Here is a 22,128-nt window from a genome sequence, read left to right on the forward strand (position 1 = left end):
TCATTTGTGGGAAGTGGAGGGTAAAAACTGGTTAGAGACATATGACCAGAGATTTCTTTGAATTGGCACCCTCAGCAATTAAATTTAATTCAGTACAGTGTTTGGGAGAAGAGTCATTTAGCAGCAGAGTTCCAGCCTGGCTTCCATTCCCTGGCAAAGGCAAAACAAACAAAAACATACACAAAAATTAACACCACTCCCTCCTCCCCCTATCATGTTTCCCTCCTTTTTCCATGTATATCCATGAGAGTAGCAGCATTGTTAGCAGACAACTTTGCACGTGCATGAAGTTGCTGTAGAGGCTGAATAATTCATGCATGATGACTAAACATTAAAGCAACTAGTCATCTTGTTGACATGCCTACAGTGCATAGGCATCTATGAAGCACTAACCAAAACTTCCCAAGTGCTGTCCCAGCACGCAGTGGGCCAAGGCTAAAACCTTCGATGGATCTCTTCATTATCGCTTGTTCTAAAGGTATGGTTGGGAATGAGGTGAAATCATTACAGGCCTTCCCAGATCTTTCTGTGGAAATACCCCTCACCCAAGTGAGTAACAGTCAATTGGAAGAGCCAGGAATCAGTTGAGAGCTAGTATGGTGTGGATGTCAAGGACAACTGGGATGAGGGTGGTCATGCTTGAAAGTGAGAGCCACAGGAGTGGGCTATGCCTGGAGGTTAGAGCAGAGCCAAGCTAGTTTCAAGAGTCAGGCCCATGGCCCATGCAGGGGTACAGTCAAGAGCAAAGCCAAGGGTCAGAGTCAGGGATCAGAAGCCAAATGCCAGAGCCCATGGGTGAGCCAGAAATTCAGTCAGGAAGTGAGATCATGGGAATCAAGGATGGAGAACAGTCACCCCAACACATTGAGTAGCCAGCAATCTCTGGGCACTGCTGAGTCTATCCCTCCATCAATCAGAAAATGTAATCAATTAGGCAGCCCCTTCCACAATCAGCTGTGTCCAGTATGTTGCTAGGAGACTGACTCTGCTGCAGCCGGCACCCTGACCCTGGAGGAGAGTGAATGACTTTGGCACTCAGATAATTCTGACTTTTAGTGCTGGCTCTGTCACTGTCTTGCTACGTGATTTTGGGCAAGTCACTTTTCCTCTCTGATTCAGTTTCCCCATCTAAACCAGGGGGATGATAATACTTGTTTATTTACTTCTGAGGGGTGTGTGAGGATTAATTAGTCCATGTTTGTCACTTTGGACATCATTGTAGAAGTGCTAAGTATTATTATTATAAAGAGAACAGTAAGCCTTTGGAAATTGCCAGCACGTGTCTAGATAAGTAGCCTATATTACTAATCTGATTTGGTCTAGGAGCACTTATTGCTTGTCAGAAGATGAAGCCTTTGCTGTAATGCATTAGCTCCTTTGCTTCAGAAGCTGCTTCTGTTCTTTTATGAGTTCTGGGCAGCCATCTAGTCATTTAATTTTTTCTCTGATAGATAGGCAATGTTGTATCTGAGTTTTAAAACTACCTCATAAAATTGTAAATATCATTGACTGGATTCACTCTTGTTTATGCCAACTTCTGCCAGGGGTGCTAGGAATAACCCCCAAAGTAAGCAGCAGTGGGCTGGGAAAGTGTGGTGGCCAATACATCAGGCGAATGTGCTCCTGTGAAGCCCCTTGTAGAAACTAAACCCTCATGCTTCAAACCCTAATATATATGCATAACTTTAAGCATTTGAATAGTCCTGTTGTCTTCAGTGGGACTACTAACATTGTAAAGCTAAATATGTTTCATGGTTTTTCAGGACAGAGCCTAAGGCCGCTCCCCTGCAACATAACCTTTGCAGATCCATGGAAGTATAGTGAGTAACTCCATGAGGCAACCATGATGAAACAAGGCCAAGGAAATAATTCAGAAGTTAAGGCCAAGGTTTTCCAACATGACTAGTGATTTTCTGGTTACCCTACTTGAGACACAGTAAGGGGACTGTTTTACAGGGGTGGGTGCTCAGTATTTTCTTAAAATTAGGCCTCTTTAAGGCAGTTCAAGTTGGGCACCCAAAAACAAAGGTACCCCAAATCACTAGTCTCTTTAGAAAATCACTCTCCATGTGAATATAAGAAGAGCCATACTAGGTCAGACCAAAGGTCCAGCTAGCCCAGTCTCCTGTCTTCGGACAGTGGCCAATGCCAGGTGCTCCAGAGGGAATGAAGAGAACAGGTAATCATCAAGTGATCCATACCCATCGCCTACTCCCATCTTCTGGCAAACAGAGGCTAGGGATACCAGATGTGGCATTTGGAGAAGGGTTCTCAACTGCCCGGAGTGTAATAAATCACTTCCTGAGAGAAAGAAAAGGGGGAATCTCTACAAACATTTCCCAAAATATTTTTTCTCTCAGGTTTGTTTGTTGTCAAGACACTTCAGGGTACAGAGAGATTTTCTGGCTGCATTTCTGTAGGCATCAAGTGCCTACTATTACACAATGTAGTGCAGCCCAGTTTCTGTTCTCATTGTATACTGGGTGGGGATTTTTGATTTAATAGGTTATTCACAACTCTTTCAGCAATTTCAAAAAGCCACATAACCTTACACCACACAAGTTCAACTGACAAGAGCAAGTTTTGGTTATCTAAAAGAGGTTCTTTGGAAACTTGGGTGTATAAAGTGGGCAGGGAATTCATAGAGTTCCTCTCCAAACATTTTTATCAGGGAACGTCCAAGGAAGCAGCTGTCAGTTTTCCCTCCAAGGACTAAGGACTCTAGGGGGTCCACAAAAAGCCAAGGCCATTGGATGGAGGCACAGTGCCTCTGCACTGGCTCTGGAGCCCAGGAATCTCCTTTTGTTTCCTGGCAGCATGGCTCCATTGGAGCTGTGCTATCAGGGCTTCTCCAGAAGGAGATGCTACCACATCCCCTTAAAGCAGTGGAGTCGAACAGTGGTGTATTATCTTTCCCTGGGCAACTCTATAGTGTGCCTTCCTCCATGGCCTGCCTCTCCTACAACTCCTGTGAAAACCTCAGGGGTCCCAGGAATGGGAGGCCAGGGCCATGGAGGCAGCTGTGCTTCACCCTTCCACATGTGGCAAGGAAGATCTACACATAAAGGCCCCTCTCAGCACATGGATCTTGGAGACGCAACATGGGCCAAAGAGCCTGTCTTTGAAAGGGTACGGCAACCTGTAAGACTCCCACCCTTTGTGCTGAAGGAACGCTTCGTACTTTCTTAGCAGTACATGCAGTCAGAGTGGTACTTGGTGAGCTGTCTCCTGTTTCACACACTGTCCCCTTCATGTGTTGTTTGCCCACTTTTATTTATTATCAATAATCTGTTAAATTGACGGGGTTTTTTGTAACTGCCTTGTCTCAGTCTCTTCTCCTTTTAAGTTAAAGTTCTCTGACAGGTGAAGATCACCCCAGGCCAGCTGACCAATCCTTCCAGGTAATGGTGCCTCAAACATTTTGGCTGTATCCGCTGCCAAGCGCTCACAGGTATATAACCGGCCCGATAGGTACATGGTGGCGATGGGTTGGGGAGGAACACTGCCTGATTCCTCTCTCTCTCAATTGCACTTCTGCAAGACTGGACAGAGTTTTTCCCGTAAAGGCAGGAGAAGTCACAGAACAGCTGATGATGCTCTTTACTTAGAATCAGAGGTCTCAGTTCTCCTGGCCCTACGTTTTGGAAGGAGGCAGGTGGAGAAGCTGGTTTGCACTTCTCATGTTTTTAGGCCTGCAGGGACTTGCCCAGCCTCCCATGTAATTTAGAGCAGCCTGATGGGGAGCAGAGAAAAACTGTAGAACAGTGCATTGCAGTTATGTCCCTGCTCCATCCCTGGCTTGCCCCAGTACTTAATTTGTGCCAGGGCTGTGCCCTGGCATCTCTAGGCTTGGTAGTTAATAGCCCCAGCACCTCTGCGCTTGCTATGTCACTTATGAATGTAAAAAAAATTGCTTGATCCCCAGCATCTCTTTCATTACAAATTAAGCACTGGTTGCCCCCTCCCTACCCTGACATACTTCCTATGCCAGGGGCTGGGAGCAGGGCCAGTATAAAGTGCTTACACCAGCTAAGGAGACCATCTGTACAGGGAGTATTCCAGGGGGTCTATTTCTACCCCTTCAGGGCCTACTTATGCTGCCAGATGAACATAAAGGGGACTTAGTACAAACGAAAATCAGGCCCATAGAATCATACTGTAGGATAGATCAGTGAGACAACTGTGAGCCTCATGCATCATCTGTTAAAGAGAATTAGATGTATGGAAGGCACACAGAGCAGTAGCTGTGTAACACACCAATCCCAACACAAAACCTCAGCTCTCTCTTGCAACTTCCTGTCATTACTCACACTACAAATTCACAGGAGGAGCAAACCAGTATGTAGCTACACAAGGTGTAAGGAAGATAGTGGAGAATCAAGTCACTGTTAAAGGCATTTGGTGATATATCTGTAATACTTCCCATGATAGCATTAAAAAATGAATGATCAGGAAAAGATCCCCTGAAAGAGAATGCAAAGTGACTTCTGGATAAGAGCTAAAGAAAACTACCTCCCCTGCCAAACCATTTTTATTAAGTCTTCATACTCCTTCTTCCTGTCAACTATGAAACCAGCTGAAAAAAGTAGCATACACCCACACACCCATTAATGGTGGAGAAGTACAAATGATCTACTCATAGACCAAAGCCAGGGAAGAAAAATGAGACTAAAAGGCTTAATTATGGAGCCCGAGAAACAGGAAACCATAGAGTTAAACAGAAAGGAGGAGAAAGAAGGAAGTAGTGGTTGAAGCAATCTGCAAAGCATAGGTGGGGGTCAGTCCCATTTTAAATAAAATGCACAAACAGTAGGGGAAAGTATCCAAAAAAAGTAAGTTGATTTTGTCATATTAGTGAAAGCTGTGATGGCCACTTTGGAACCTGAAGGTCTCTTGTTTATTCCAAGAACAGGTGCCAGCTTCCCACCCATCCCTCAGCCCTTAACTGAAGGGACCATTTCTAGTAGAAAAGAGATAGTTCAGTTTGTATTCTTGTGGCACCTTAGAGACTAACAAATTTATTAGAGCATAAGCTTTCGTGAGCTATAGCTCACTTCCTTCAGTTTGTATGGTCTTTCAGTACTGGTATGGAAATTATTCTTATTTTTATTTTCATTTATACATTTTGCTTTTAGAGATAATAATGAACCAGTTAGGATTGTTAAGATGCTATATAACTGACCTAGGCACCAGCCATCTAAGACAGATGGGTATTGTCAAAGAGACAAATGTGAAGCACTTTTAAAGTATAAGGGGGTAGCCGTGTTAGTCTGTATCCACAAAAACAACAAGGATTCCAGTGGCACCTTAAAGACTGACAGATTTATTTGTTTTTTTAAAAAAACCACGTAGTTTTTTACCCGTGAAAGCTTATGCCCAAATAAATCTGTTAGTCTTTAAGGTGCCACTGGACTCCTTGCACTTTTAAAGGTGTCTTTGCATAGTGCTGTTACGAAGAAGTCATATTTTCTCTTAAGCAAAACTATGCAATACATGGCCTTGTCTCTGCTAGAGAGCTAGTAAATGCTCACTGGTGGTGAGAGGTTTCAGAGTAGCAGCCTTGTTAGTCTGTATTCGCAAAAAGAAAAGGAGTACTTGTGGCACCTTGAGACTAACAAATTTATTTGAGTATAAGCTTTCGTGAGCTACAGCTCACTTCATCGGATGCATTTGGTGGAAAATACAGTGGGGAGATTTATATACACACACAGAGAACATGAAACAATGGGTTTTATCATACACACTGTAAGGAGAGTGATCACTTAAGATGAGCCATCACCAGCAGCGGGGGGGGGGGGAAGGAGGAAAACCTTTCATGGTGACAAGCAAGATAGGCCATTTCCAGCAGTTAACAAGAACATCTGAGGAACAGTGCGGGGTGGGGTAGGGTGGGGGGGAGAAATAACATGTTCGCAAAAAGAAAAAGGGTACTGAGTGGTGACAGTGGCTCGGCAGCAGCAATGTTAACGTTGGGAGCCCTAATCTAGACATCCTTGTTTTAACACGATGTTAAGAGTATTAGCCTTTTTTGAGAGCAAATCTAATCAACACCTTGTTCATTTTTACCTTGTCTGTACACTGAGCTTCCAAAATTGCTAATTGCAATGCAGCGGTACCAGTGTTAGCAGCAATGAGAAAGCTGTAGGAAATTTGCCTCAGTTAGACAAGGCTTTAAGGACAACAGAGAAAAACAGGGCTGATAGGTAACAGAAGGAAGGCCTCGATCAGGCAGACACTTAGGCACCTACTTAACTTATGCACATGTTCAATCCCATTGAGTTATTTAGGTTCATAACTGTAAGCACATGCATAAGTTTTTGCAGGATCATGGTATAAAAGGGAACAGATAGTGCTTGAAGTTCATCCTACACTGTGTTTAATAGAGACAAAGCAAAAGAAAAATACTTAGACTGTAAACTCTTCTAGACAGGGATTGTCATGTGTTTGTGCAGCACCTAGCATAATGGAGCCTGGACCTGGTTAAGGCCTCTGCGGGCTACTGCAATGAATATTTTAACTTGCATTATCAAGGGAACAAGTCTTTTAATCAGAAGTCACTATGACCCTTGTGCTACATTCTAGTTTTGCATTCCTACCACTTCAAAAAGAGAGTTAATGGTACGTGGTTTAGCTATAATGAGAGGAAATACAGTCACTGAGGAGGATGTCAAACAGCAGCACAACACCCAAGGGTACATTTATACTTCGCACAGAGGACTGACTGCCGCTTGGGTAGGAATTCTGCGCTAGCTTTAATGTAGCGAAGACACTGCAGGGCGGGCTCCAATGCGAGCTGGTAATGCAAGTCTGTACCCAGTGTTCCAGGTGGGCTTCCACAGCTCGCTCTGAACTCTGCTTTGCTGCATCTGCACTGCTATTTTTAGCCATGCTAGCAACATTAAAGCTAGCAGATATATGCCTCCCCAAGATTCAATCATACCTCTGATTGCACTGTATACAGACCCTACATGATGTGGTGATGGTACAGAGATAAAGTGAGAGAGATAAGGGCTGAATTATTTTCCCAGTGGACACAGCAGGAGCTTTGCCACTGATTTTGATGGAACAGGGTTGTCCCCTTCAATGCAAGATTCTAATTTCTTACCTAATATTTCTTTTCTATAATCAAAATTTCTGTTATTACACAACTAATTAGCCAAGCTATTTGGGTAGTTATACAATTTTTATTTGCCTGCAGGTTTTCTCTATTGTACCTGAAATCAGTTGTTACATTTTATCGATCTGACAGTTATGCTTTATGATTATTATTTAACATTTATATTGCAATGGTGCCTAGAGGCCAACCAGCTGGGGCCTCCTTCATGCTAGGTGCTGTACAAATGTATAGTAAATGACAGTCACTGCTCTGAAGATTTTATAATCTAAAAGACAAGATAGAGTAGGTGGGTGAGACAGACAAGTGGAATGGAGCGGGTGAGAAGGTTTTGCTGTTTGTCTTCATCTCAGGGAAAGGTAAAAGTGGAGTGGACATGATGACTGTGTTGCTGGACTAAAATATAGAGAGCTAGAGATTATGTGGATCAGCATAGTCTAAGGATATGTCTACACAGCAATTAGACACCCATGGCTAAACTGTGCCAGCTGACTCAGGCTGTTTCTTTGCAGTGTAGAGTTCCAGGCTTGGGCTGGAACCGAGGCTCTAGGACCCTGTGAGGTGGGAGGGTCACAGAGCTCGGGCTGCAGCCCTACCTTGGATATCTACACTACAGTGAAACAGCCCCACAGCCTGAGTCCTGGGATCCTGAGTCAGCTAGCACAGACCAGCCACGGATGTCTAATTGCTAGGTAGACATACCCTAAAGCAGGGGTTGGCAGCCTTTCAGAAGTGGTGTGCCGAGTCTTCATTTATTCACTCTAATTTAAGGTTTCACATGCCAGTAATACATTTTAACGTTTTTAGAAGGTCTCTCTATAATTCTATAATACATAACTAAACTATTGTTGTATGTAAAGTAAATACGATTTTTAAAATGTTTAAGAAGCTTCATTTAAAATTAAATTAAAATGCAGAGCCCCCCCAGACCAGTGGCCAGGACCCGGGCCATGTGAGTGCCACTGAAAATCAGCTCACATGCCGCCTTTGGCACGCATGCCGCCTTTGGCATGCGTGCCATAGGTTGTCTACCCTTGCCCTAAAGGGTCCACAGGGCACCTAAAAGGCAAGGACCAAGCAGTAAAGGACAGTCATAGTACACATATCCTCACTCCTAGAGCTGAAACTAAAAGTGCTAATTGAGATGCTAGTTTTCTGATGCCTCACATAAACCATCAAACACTGTCAGGTGATAACATTTGTTCTCTGACCACCTGGACTGGACTTAGAGGGCAAAGGCTCATTGCTCATTATAACAATGTTGGCCATTTAGAATTACTTTGAGGTATTATTTGGAGGTTTAGGGGTGGGCCCTATGACCTATTTTGCAAGGGGAAGGTCCACCATAGGGGAATCTCCACAGGGTAACACTCATGGAGATAGAAAAGGATTACTAGTGGCATCTTAGAGACTAACAAATTTATTAGAGCATAAGCTTTCGTGAGCTACAGCTCACTTCATCGGATGCATTTGGTGGAAAAAACAGAGGAGAGATTTATATACACACACAGATAACATGAAACAATGGGGATATGTCCTTCCCCAGAGCTACAGGTTTGCAGTATTGGGCCCTAGCTGATGTCACGAAGAGCTAAAGCTGTAAGTTTATCATCGGGATAATTTGGATATTTTCACTTTCATTTTTTAAATAAAAATGATATCAACAAAGGGTAATCATCCAACCGCCCCGCAAAACTGCTTTTATTTTTCCTCTGGGCATTTCACTGAAAGCCAGTTTGTTGCAAGCAACAAGTCTATCGGGTCACAGAATCGTAGAAACGTGGGGCTGGAAGTCTTTGCTGCCTGGGTACAAAGGGCTGTAAAATATGGTCAAAATTAATGAGAGAGTATTATATGCCACTATAAAACCCATCTGAAAATGAAGAGTCAAATGCAGCTTGACACACTGCATTCCTTGCACATTGCAGCTTCATTTTGTGAATACCCACCGGTGAGCATACCTATCTCCCATTGAAGTTAACAGGAAGTAAGGGTGCAGCTCATTGTACAATCAGGCTGAGAGCTGGCTGCAAAAATACTTTTTCTGTAGACCTGTGACTTCTGTTTCTAGCACTTGTCCAGCTTGTATGTTTCTAGTCTGTTCTATGTGAGAAAATGTCACATTTATTTATGATTTCTTTCAGATTTATAAAGCAAAGTTGAAGCTGACAAAATATTGGTAGGTTTCAGAGTAGCAGCCGTGTTAGTCTGTATTCGCAAAAAGAAAAGGAGTACTTGTGGCACCTTAGAGACTAACAAATTTATTTGAGCATAAGCTTTCGTGAGCTAGTGAGCTGTAGCTCATGAAAGCTTATGCTCAAATAAATTTGTTAGTCTCTAAGGTGCCACAAGCACTCCTTTTCTTTTTGAAAATATTGGTAGTAAATTGATTTGTTTCTAGGGGGAGGAAGGCTCTACATGGTGGCTAGCCTTGCTGCTAGTCCAATCCATATATATAGTGGTTGGCAATGGCAGGCAGGTACCACATTGAGAGCACTTCTGAGCGTAGGCCTGAGGGCTATGGAATCTTTTGACGTGGGACTCCTGCAGCCTCGCCTATGGATTGCATATTTATACCTGCCTCTGGAAATTTCCACTACATGTGTCTGAAGAAGTGGGCATTCACCTACGAAAACTTATGCTCCAATACGTCTGTTAGTCTATAAGGTGCCACAGGACTCTTTGCCACTTTCTACTGAAGTTGTTCCTCTTCAATTAAATAGTTAAATATTCATTGGGCCAGTGAAAGAGTTAGAACAACTTTCTAGCTCAGTAGTTAGGGTACTTGCTGAGAGGCAGCAGATACCTTTCTCTTCATCAGCTGCAGGGGGCACTTCACTGGGATTCTCTCAGATCCCAGTGAGCATCCTAACCATTGGGCTAAAGATTTTAAGGTGAAGTTAAGTGCTCTCTGAGCAAACCTACAAGATCGGGCTCCACAGGCAACTTAGGCAGAGGCGCACCTAGCTTCCCCCAGGTTTGTAGCTTGTTCCAGGGCTTAGGTGGGAATAGATGCCTGGACACTTAGAGTGAATCAGCAGGGCACATGCCCAGAGGCAGAAACATAGGTGCCTAGGGAACTTTTACTGCAAAAACTTAAGTGCTCAGTGGGTTTAGGCACCTATAGGGTTAGGCGGCAGCCAAATGGGAGGTTATGGATCACAGTAGTGCCTAAAAACAGGGCTCAGGCTCCTAAGTACCTTTATGGCTCCCACCTTTACTCAAACAAGTAGTCCCACTGACATCGCTAGGAATAATCATGTGAGTAAAACAAGCAGGTATTGGGCCAATACAGCATGTGAAATTGCCCTGGTACTCATTGTTCTCTCGAAAATATTTTAGTGTCCACAGGATACATTTCATTTCATTTAATGAAGCGAAAATGCTTTTTAAAAAATGCACAGTTTGAGACCCCAAATCTCTCAGAGGACGTGCCCTGTACCCTGAATTGTGATTCATTTCAAGTGAGAATTTGTCCAGCTTTTTACTTGCCAAACCTGAGCTCAGGGTTCCGTGCTTCTACTGCAGAAGCTGATGAGATCACTAATGCCCATTGCAGACAGGGAGTTGCTAGTTTGTCCTGCTAGAGGTGTTAGGTGATGCCCTTAGCTCCTGGAGTTAAAACACATGACCCAGAAGTCAGATCTTTACATGGAATTAAAGGAGGAATTGGCTTTCAGCCATTTTGTTTGAAAATGTATTTAGTTGTCATTGCTTAAGCCTAGGCATGTGTTCAGTTAATGATTTTGGCTCATCAAGGGGTTTTTGTCTAATGTATATATAAAGCAGATTAGTTCACTTTATGGCCCTGATCTTACACCCATTGAAGTCAACAGGAATTTTGCTTTGTTATAGCACCCATCAGCTTTTGCTGACTCAAACGGTGATTGAGCTGCAAAAAGGATTTTGAGGGGCTGTGTATTTCTATGGACTGTAAAATTGTTACCAACTACTCATTTGTGGTCATCAACATTGAAGTGACCTTATAGGGAGGTTGCTTCTAAAAATGTAGATTCTTTATTTCCTTTCCTTCTGTGTTGGCAAAATGCCACACTGAGATATCACTGGTGGACACTAACGAACCTAGAGTGACAGATTTAAGTACTGTAACATCACTAACCATACAGACTGTGTGAAATGTTCTCAATGACTTTTGGAACCTTGCACAGTTTCATTCATCCACTACTAACCATTCCCTTACATTCTGTCCATAGTATTATCTGTGCCTTGCAATGCAAGCTGTGCTTTGGCTCCCTGAGTACTTTACAATCAGCCTGGAAAACCACATTATTATTTGCAGTTGTCTGCTGTCGCTCACCATTACTGCCCTGGGTGCACTTCTGTAAGCAGATCCCTGTGCCTCTGTAATGTATCATTGTGGTGGGGAATTGTGGACATGTGCCAGGGCTCTTGGCTTTCCACTTGGTGCCTAGATTGGCATGTGAGGGTTGGGGTCTGTGTTGCTTGTCCATAATTAATCAGGTTACCATAGACTCATTCTACTACCATGGGGATGAATCCAGCTCCCATTAAAGTCAGTGGAAAGAGTCCCATTCACTTCAGCTGAATCAGGCCCATGTGTGTTTGCCAACCTAGGTCATGTCAAGGTCACTCTGGCAGCACAGATACTGCCTTGTCCACTTGTCTTTGATAACTATTACATATAAATATCTATATTTAATACAAATTAAGTTGGGAGAGTCAAGTGCTCAGAAGAAATGCCAGGTTTAGGGTTGCCCATGAGACCTCTAATGCACGTACACAAGGGAGCCAAATTATGATCACATACTATTTTTTCCACATGACTGCTGTCTCTTTCAGTGCATATTTATGGATGATGTCAGGTAATGAATTAGGGCTGTGCTGTGCATTGGGACATTTTAGGTGGGTCCCTTGAAACTTGAATTCTATCAGTTTTCAGTATTTCTTTTATTTAGCGCTGAGAAGGAACAAGATTTTTCCATGCCATAAAAAAAATCCAAGGTTTGGAAAAAAAATATTGTTCCGTAGTGGAATGGGAAAAAAAATCTTGGAATTTGTCACAGAATGGCTGCCTAGCTCCCTGGGCTCCAGCATGAGCCTAAATATCTACACTGCAATTTTATAGCCCCACAGTCTGAGCCCAACGAACCTGAGTCAGCTGACACAGGCCAACTGCGGGTGTTTTATTGCAATGTAGACATACCCTGAGAGCACAGGAGAGAGAATCTCCAGCTGTCAGGGTATGTCTACACTGTAATGGAAGCCCAGGATTAGTGGAACTCAAGTTGGTGGACCCTGGTTAGAGAACAGAGGGCTTGAGCATCTACACTGATTGGTTACCGTAGGCTGAGAATTTCTGGAGCTGGGCCGCAACCTGGGGCTTCCGCATCTACACTGCAGAGAGCTGAGTCTAACCAATTATACCTCTTATTTCCTAGTGCCCTCCTGAAATGTGTTCGTGCTTAATGCCACAGAGTCCCTTGAAGCTTGGAATGGAGCGTGCTCAGTGTAGATTCTGGAGAATTTAGCTGGCAAACTTCTACGGGGCTTGTGTGAAATGTGCTTTTTGGAAGCACTTAACTTAGATAGATCCGGACAGATTTTCATGGGGCTGGCAAAAAGGCACGCCCCTGACACGACGGTGAACCTCTTGGCAAATTTCAAGCCCCTGCTCCAAAGCTAGAGGTGCTAGAGTCTCTCAGCAAAACAACTGTAAACATTTTCTAACATGTTAAACTACGTATTTTCCCCTAACCTTGTTCTGAGATATGGCTGAAACATTTCTGCTGAAATTTTCGAAAATATATTCCCCAAGAGGCAGACACCTGGCATGGAAGATTTCAGTCTGAGTGGTTCGCATTTGGCAAAGTTATAAGCAACTGAATACTGCATCTTATAATGGGACGTGATAGGCTACCTTACTATAGGTGCCACTACTATTGCAGCCAATATTTATGAGAATTGGCAGGTTTTTCCACACCTCTTGGTGGGGATTGGTGTTGGTTCATTTGAGTACATTTTTCACCCTTGTAGACTCAGAGAGAACAGGATTGTGTCCAGTTGAGTGTTAAATGTTTACTTTCAAACAGTGGAGCTTCCTCCTTTGTGCCTGGGAGATTATTCTTCAGTCTAATTGAACTAATTATTTAAGAAATTATTTCTAACATTCATCCTAAATGAGTCCTTTCTTAATTTCATCCCAATATACTGTGACGGGACAAGGCCATATGGCTATAGAAAAGTAGTGGGAGATAGATATATTAGCTCCAGGCTAAACAAACCCCTGGTACCAGGTTAAGTGAAATGGAAGCTGCTTCATGTCAATTAAGACACCTGGGGCCAATTAAGAACTTTCCCGAAGGCAGGGAGAAGGCTAGGTTGATTGGGATACCTGAAGCCAATCAGGGGCTGGCTGAAATTAGTTAAAAGCCTCCCAGTCAGTCAGGTAGATGTGCATGTCAGGAGCTGTGGGAAGAAATTGTGCTGTTGGAGAGGCTGAGTAGTACACACTATATCAGACACAAGGAAGGAGGCCCTCAGGTAAAGGTGAAGTGGAGCTTGAGGAAGTGAGGGCTCCTATGGGGAAAGTAGCCCAGGGAATTGTACATGTCATGTTTCTAAAAGGTCAGCTACCATAGCTGATATCATTAGGGTCCTTGGGCTGGAGCCCAGAATAGAGGGTGGGCCCGGGCTCCCCCCCCACCTTTGCCCCCTGATTAATCACTGAGACTGGGAGACAACAGAGACTGTGCAAGGAAGGATAATTCTCCTCACCTCCCTCGCTGGCTTATGATGAAAATGGCTCAGTAGACTGTGATCCTTGTCTCTAGAGAGAGAAGGGGTACGTGGAGGGTCACTGTGAGCCTCTGAGGCTAGCGAAATCCGCCAGGAAACGCGGGACCCACAGAGGCAAGGACAGAGCTTTGTCACAATACCTATCAGGTGCTCTTGAACATTCTCTCACTCCATCTGTTACAGGATCTGCCCAATCTAGTTAATAACAGACTGCTACAAAACACAACACTTTTCATCTTAAAACACAACCGTATGAGTGCAAAACGTTGGTCAGATTTGCAGGTGGTTCCCTAGGGAATTTTCATCTGATCAGTGCTGGTGCTTCCACACTGTAACAGATTTTAATTTCTGTACACATATGAGCTGCAAAAAAGAGCCAAAAAACAACAACAACTTTAAGAATATCATATTTCAAAATGATCAAATCTTAAGACATTTTCAAAAACAACAAGGAGTCCTGTGGCACCTTAAAGGCTAACAGATTTTTTTGAGCATAAGCTTTTGTGGGTAAAACCCCCACTTCTTCTTGCATCTGAAGAAGTGGGGTTTTTACTCACAAAAGCTTATTCTCAAATAAATCTGTTAGTCTTTAAGGTGCCACCGGACTCCTTGTTGTTTTTATGAATACAGACTAACACGGCTACCCCCCTGATACAAGTTATTTCTCAGTTCACACAAGCACAGATAACACGATCATAGTTTTCAGATGGGCTAGCTAGCTCAAAAGCATTTATGGGCCAGATTTCCAAAAGTGCGTATTCAGCACCCACAACTGAGGCTAGATTTTTAGAAGCACTCCCCCCTTTGTTCTTTTACACCTACCCCTTTTCCAGATTATTTCCCCCCAATGCTACTAGTTGTGGGTTTTCATTGCAGTAGTTGTTTGTGTTCAAAGTGTTTAGTCAAGGGTTGTGTGTGTGCAAGAAGGGAGTTGAAGAGAGGGATGGAAGTCTGGCATCCCAAGATGGGCAGATGGAAGGTTGTGGTATGTGGTCTGCGGTGCACAGTACTTGTAGCAAGAGTAAAGTGTGTGTTTCTAAGCAGAGGATGTGACATTTTGGGAATCTGTCTGTACAATACATGAATTCTGTGTAAGATTATGAACTCTCTATGTATCGTTACCAAATTGCATACTATATTTTGAAGGTGCTGTTGTCTCATTTGATGGGAGATTAATAATATTGCTTAGATAATATGGGTTATAGCCTCACCAATTAATCTGATCAGAAGTTAATAAGGTTCTTGTCCCAGAATCAGGCTTCACAGAATTTGCAGGGACCATCAGGATGTCTGACTAGGAAACTCACATTTAGAACAAAAGGCAGCTTTAAGCCTATTACTGAGATAAATGGAAAAGTAATGGAATAGCAATCAAATAATAATCATATAATCAACCAATTACAAAAGCAATAATATTGTTCTAGCAGTACAGGTGGTACTATATACTATAAAGACTTCTCGATTAATATACTCACACCTTCCTTGAAAACCTGGTGATAAGAGACAAAGGACCAGCCTTGCCCCGGCATGCCAAGAGAGTTCAATGGTCGAGGTTCCTCAAGTCTTGAATGAGAGGTGAAGACCATAGAAGAAGCTAGAGCTAAAAGCTATAGAAAGACTACAGAAACTAACGTAGAGTTTACTTAAAACTAACTATTAAGAACTAACAATGACAAACTAACAATAAACAAGCTGAATTTCCCCAACATGGTGGGTTGCCCCTATTATAGGGCCTGATCCTAAGTGTCCTCCTTCCATATCCAAAGTTAACTTCCTCACCCACAAAAATGTTAGGTACACTTACTCTAGGGGCTGGCATGTTCATGTGTATTAAGACATATTTGTAACTATTAGAGACCATTAGCTCATCCTCACCTCTGTTGTTTCTGTCCTATTTTGGTTATGTCTATGTTCTTTGTGATGTACCTGTTATCTCTGAAAAAGTCTATGACCTTGGGTGGCCTTAACCACCAACTTGCTTTGACTTGCCCACTTATCTATGAGAAAGGTCAAACACATATATACTGTATGTTTTAGCTCGTCACCACCTATCTAGGATAAAGGTCTTGATCATATGTATGTTAACTTGCTTTAGCTTAACATACAGGATGTTGTCTGTAGGTTCTTTGCGTTACAGTTAAAGTACTCTAATACAAACAGATAACCCTATTATAAAACCAATAGCAACCCTATAATGTGGCAAATGATCAACTCATAAGAAAAGACATATATGCAAGCAATTGGGCTAGCTCTATAGGCTACAGAGCAACCTTTTGTCTTCTCTGTTGTCTCTTTGCCTCCATATTGGACAGAAATTCCAAAGTCTGGTGGCAAAAGAATAACAATAGAAGTTAGTTGACTTAACTTGCTTCTCTCTGAAATGTCATAACTCTAGAGAATAGGATAGTGCCTCCCCAGGAGAACTGGTTTGTCTGGGGAGAGGTCAGTGGATGTATTTGGGATCTTTGGCCACTTTCAGCAGCTCAAGCTGACGGGAGCTGATATAGTCTTATGAGGCAGGGAAAACGCTGCTTGCCTAACTTCCTGAGCCCAGATGGTCCCCCAAGGACTCCCAAGGGAATGGTGAACTAATGAGGGGCATTGCAGTTAAGGTGTTTGTTGTTTTCTAAATGATCCATACTCTCTTGTGCTTTGTTAAGTAAAACAGCAAGAATGTGTTAAATGCTGAGCAAAGTGTCTCTGTGTTATATTCCTCACAAATGCCACATGCCTCCGGAGAGAGGGAACTGTAAATGAGAAGACTCACATCTGAAGTGGAGTCTGAAGGTTCAGCAATGAGCCCAGGGGCTAGGCAGCTGGATAGCGGGTTCCAGCTCCCAGAAGGGAGTGTTAGATGCTGGGTTGCACTCTGAGGGTGTGCCTCGAGACCCCAAGATTGGGGTAGTGGCTGGGCTTCATTCAGGCTCCAGAGGCTTAATATACCCTGGGGACCTAGGGGCTGAGTCCTTCACAGCAATCTGCTGGGCGGCCTGGTTGGGGTGCTGTATCAGATCTGTGACAGTGGCCTACAGAATATGTACTGTTAGGTAGTTCCTGTTTCACTTGCCTGCTTTTTTGTGGGTTTGTGTCTGTAGCAATTCTAAATGCTTCACAGTGAAGATTTTTTGTATGTTAATTTTCTAATTATTTCAGTACTTCATTGGGGGTTCTGCAAGGGGACCTGTGGTGGTAGAAGTATCAAGAGTCCATCAGCAGGTGCACATGTACCCATAGCAGGTACAGAGTAAAATATGATAGAAAAATTAGCCTTGTATGCAAAAAGGGTTTTTGTGCCTAGCCCCCATACATTAAGCTTCTGGGCGCTCTACTCCCATCCATCAACAATGTGCATAGGGCATAAACTTTCAGTCATAACAATAAATAATGGCTGACCCAACATTTCTTTTTTTTTTTATGAGCTATTGCACCAGACCTGTGCAGGACCCACCTCATTACCAAGTTTTGTGGAGGTAGATGATGGCTTTTTTAAAAAGAAAATATTCATCAACAATGAAAAGTAGGTTTTCCAGCCAGAGCCCTCAAAGGTTGCCCATTAAAAATGTATAAGAAACCTGACAAAAACTACACAGACAATTCAAAGGGCCTCAAATCAACCCCGTGAGAAATTTCTTTTAGCAAAAAAACCGGAGCACATTGCTCATTTTACGTCCATTTTTAGAACACAGTCCTAACTATGAAGCTACTACCAGGCTTTCTTCATGTAATATATGACCCAGAAAGAAAGCCAGCTTGACTTTCAGAATCCAAGCAGTTTTCAGGGCTGGTGGTCAGAACAAACAAACAAGCTTCTTTTTACTTGTAAATCCAGCACGTTTGCTCTGGAGCTTGTTGTGGCACAATAAACCTGGAACCCCATGATACCATTTTTACAGAGTCACTTCTTGGAGTAGAATCACATTTTAAAACTGTACTTAAACAGAATAAAATATTTTTGGACAGAAGCAAAAAAACAGGAGACAAAAAATATGGCAACAAATCTGAAGGCTCGGAAATTGAATCAAAACAGTAGTACTAGGAAATGGAACCTGGCCTCCTCAGTTTCAGTTTAAAACCATCCTTTTATTTGTAAGCAAAGCAAACAATACAAAATGACTGAGAGATAATAGCCATGGAACTCCACTATGCTATTTTAAGAGCCCTTCTCGCCCACCATAGGGTGCAAATCCTCACTGAGAGGCCATAGGAGCCCTGCTCCCCATGTTCCAGTGGAAGTTCTCCGGAGAGAGACCATGGGAGGCCTGCTTCATGAGCCTAATAACAGAGCTTCTTAAAGAGATATTGCTGGGGCCTGGTGGCTGGGTGTGTTTAGTTTGGAAAAAGAAGATTAAGGGGGAGACATGATAGCCATCTACAAATATTTGAAAGGCTGCCATAAAAAAGATGGATAAAAATTGTTCTCTCTTGCCACAGAGGTCAGAACAAGAGGCAACAGGTTCAAACTACAGCCTAGCAGATTTAGATTAAATCTCAGGAAAAATGTCCTATCTGTGAGAACAGTAGGACAATGGAACAAACTGCCTAGAGAAGTCTTGGAAGCTCCTTCACTGGGGGTTTTCAAAAGGAGGCTGGGTAGCCATCTGTCTTGGATGGCTTAGACACAACAAATCCTTCATCTTGGCAGGAGGTTAGACTAGATGACCCTTATGGGTTATCCCTTCTAACCCTATGGTTCTATGATTCCCCACCCTCCTACCCACACATGGTTTATTGGTGGGGCAGACCACACTGGCAATTTCTCTTATAAATCTTTCCATTTTTGTCACTACAGCTAACCTACCCCTTTCTCCTTTTGGTACTCTTTCCAATCAGGGGCATGCACAAGGGCGGGGAGGGGGGCAAGCAGAGGAATGCCCCCCCCCAATAATTGACAGCAGCCCTGGGGCCCTGGCGGGGAGAGCAAGTTCCTGGGGCCCCAGTGTTGAGAGTGAGGTGCTCCAGCCCTGGGGTCACAGCGGGAAGAACGAGCTCCTGTGGCCCGGGGCCACAGTGGGGGCACAGAACGTGTCCCCCAAATGAGTGGAATTTAAATTTGTTTGCACCCCTCTGCTTCCAACCCATATTCCTGCACCAAACAAGAATACTTATTCTGACCAAGAATATTCTGGGCAAAATTTTTAAAGACCCTCAACTTGGCCTCTCATTTTTGCACTTACAAGCTTTGCTGAGAGCAAAATTGCCTGTACAGTTAATTTCAAGTGTAGATGATACCGGGTAAAATTGTCACAAATACTTGGAAGTATCTTGGAAAGGGCTGCAGAAAGATGCAGGGTGCAGCTGGAGATGTGGATTCAGCTCCAGGCTCCCCACCAATTTCCTGTTTGATCTTGAGCAGGTCACTTAGCCTCTCTCAGCGTGTTGACACTGCAGCTGACAGTGAGTCTCCTAGACCAGGTAGACAGATTTGTGGTGGGTGAGAGCTCATGCTCGCATGCCAAAAATAGCAGTGTGGCTGTTGTGGCAATGACAGAGGCTTAGGCTAGCCACCTGAGCTCAGATCCAAGGGCCAGGTTGAGCTTGAGCTGGATGGCTAACCTGAGCCTCCGCTGATACTGCAATGTCCACACAGCTATTTTTAGAGCACTAGCGTGAGCCCAGCTAACACAAGTCTGTGTACCCAGGCTGGGAGGTTTGCTTCTAGCTGCAATGTAGACCAGAGGTCCCCAAACTGTGGGCCGTGCCCACCTAGGGGGTGCAGAGAAACTTTGCGGGGGCGCAGCTGGTGCTGTGGTGGGGAGGGAGCACCACCCAGCCTCATTCCTGGCCCCGGCCTTAGCTGCTGGCCCCAGCTGCTGGCCCCGCGCCCGTGGCCCTGCTCCCAACCCCGCACCTAGGACCCCAGCTGCCGGTCCCGTGTCCAGGGCTCTGAGCCCGGGGCCCTACTGCTAGTCCTGCGCCCAAAGCTCTGCCCCCGGCCCCAACTGCCACCCCCATGCTCAAGGCTCTGCCCTCGGCCCCAACTGCCACCCTCTGGGCCCCCGGCCAAGGCTCCACTCCCAGTCCTGCCTTCAGCTGTGGCCCCAGCCTTGCTCCCTTACCCATGTCTGCCTCCTGGAGCTGCAGCCCTGCTCCCGGCCCCGGCTTTGGGGGTAAAGAGGCGGTGAGGTAAAAAGTTTGGGGACCACTGGTGTAGACATACCCTCTGAGCTCTGTTTCCTGTCTGTCTGATAAGGATAATAGCACTTCTCTTCCTCACTGGAATGCTGTGAGGTTAATACATTAAACATTGTGAGGTGCTCAGATTCTACAGTAAGGGTGTTGAATAAGTACTTAAGACAGAAGCGTCTTAGGAACCCCATTGGAATTTGATGGGACTTATGTTCCTAATTCACATGGGGGCTTTTGAACCTCTTATCTAGAATCTATGTAGATATTTTTTCCATTTATAAAATCCAGAAGGTGCTCATTCGAAAAAGCAGGCACAGTCAGGTAGTCAATGTCTAATGCTACAACTGATTGTAGGCAGGGCAGTTCCTTTTAAAACACTGGCCTACAATAGCTGAACATTTCCAGGAATCATGGAATAGTGATGGGCTGGTGGCATCATGCTATTATTATAAGTGCCCTACAAATGACTTTTTTGAAATATGGAAAATCTTTCACATAAAAATAGTATATTGCAAAAGACAATAAATACAACATGCAAAAGTGCACTGTGCTACAAGAAGACTTCCATCTGGTGCTAGTCTGTCAGAGTTCTGCTTTTATGCTGGGAGGCAGTCACCAAAAGCCTGTGCGAAATTATATCTTTTTATGGTCTGACTGCATATTTATGATTATTATTGTGTGCATGTGCATGTGCGCATGCTGTAAACTTCACTGCAAATGTTTTGCCTGCGCAGTCTCAGAATGACTATAAATCGCAACTCTGCAAAGCTTAAAGATACATATCTAGTCCAGATTTACAAAGAAATTGGGTACAAAGATTATTCATTTGGGTTTCTATCGAAGACTAGAAGCTGATTCTCCGCTTTTATGATGTCACCTGGAGTTCTTTACATCTTTTACAGTTCTTCTTACTAAAAGCAAAATTTACACCCGATGGCCCTTTATTCTAATAGATTATTTGAACATCTTAGCTGTTTGTCCTACTACGGTACCTGCTGCAATAATTCAGACTGATTGCAAACTTACCTGTTTCTAATATGCTGTTGCTTTAACCCATAAACTAATCATTTTATTTCTAAATTGCCCAGTCATCAGTGCTGCAGACATATATCGCTTGTTGCTTTTCAGTGATCATTTTGGACTCTTTCCATGAATAAAGAATATTGGGGAGGAGGGAAATAAGCCAATCTTTATTTCACCTACTGAAAAACTACTCTAAAAAAAGAGCATGAAAAGGAAGTGAAAAATTGTCCTTACCTGCTCCAGTGTGTGTGGCGTAGCATGAAAAGCCCATAAATGACAGATTGGCTGTTAGAAAACATCTTATGTTGGTTACTCCTCAGAGCAGAGGGCTCAGGAAATGACCATATATTTCTGCAACCGTTTGTTGTTTCCTCACTTTGCAAGTTGACTGTTTTGATACACCCTTCATGTTTTTTTTAAGTTCAGAAAATCTTTCTTCATCTCCCAGTAAATCTGTTTGGTGTCTGATGGCTGTGCTCTCCCGCTGACTAGTTTCACAGTGAGAACGTGAAGCTTGCAAGAGAAATGGTGAGCCTGACAATATTTCCACGTAGTAAAAGGAAATGGAGCTTCTAAGATGTTTTCTGCCCTAGCGTAGCAAGTGCACAAACTGTAGAGGGAAAACAGTAGAGTAAAATTTTCAGAGGCACCTAAGTGACTTAGGCTCCTAAATCTCATTTTCAAAAGAGACTTGGATACTTAGGAGCCAAAATCCCATCCTAAGTGCCTAAATTCCTTTTGAAAATGAGATTTAGGCTCCTAAATCAGTTATGTTGCAAAGCTGAGCAGAGGCATACCCAAATACCTTTAAAAATCTGGGCCTTGGTCTAGAAGCAAACTGCTGTCATAGGGATATTTTCAAGTGGTCATACATATACATTTCCAGTACTGTTTTGTTCAATTTCTAGTTAGTCCACCTCCTCTATAGAATCAATACTTGCTTGGTGTTTTGGTGCTTACTGAAGACAGATTTCTTTGTAATAAGTATTTGAAGTTGCATTAATTGTACATTTAAGTTTTATTGCAGCAAGGGTATGTTTAGAATCCATTACATTCCTAGTTTCTTTCGAGTAAATTGCTTTTATCTG

General features: G+C 43.5%; 1 protein-coding gene across 4 annotated transcripts in view; it reads right to left on the reverse strand.

The window, feature by feature from the left end:
* Positions 1-21,571, reverse strand: part of P2RY8 (P2Y receptor family member 8) — a 47,895-nt gene extending 26,324 nt beyond the window's left edge. The window contains exons 1-3 of one of the 4 annotated variants that reach the window (XM_043497240.1): positions 21,275-21,571; positions 15,103-15,230; positions 14,172-14,254 (exon numbers count right to left, since the gene is read on the reverse strand). The gene's annotated coding sequence lies outside the window, so the exon portion shown is untranslated. Of the gene's footprint in view, positions 1-14,171; positions 14,255-15,102; positions 15,231-15,366; positions 16,216-21,274 lie in introns of those variants that run through there. The other 3 variants (XM_043497275.1, XM_043497204.1, XM_038386619.2) reach the window with 3 other exon arrangements.
* Positions 21,572-22,128: the final 557 nt, after the last annotated feature.

Source organism: Dermochelys coriacea, chromosome 1 (genome assembly GCF_009764565.3).
Source record: "Dermochelys coriacea isolate rDerCor1 chromosome 1, rDerCor1.pri.v4, whole genome shotgun sequence".
Lineage (NCBI taxonomy): Eukaryota > Metazoa > Chordata > Testudines > Dermochelyidae > Dermochelys > Dermochelys coriacea.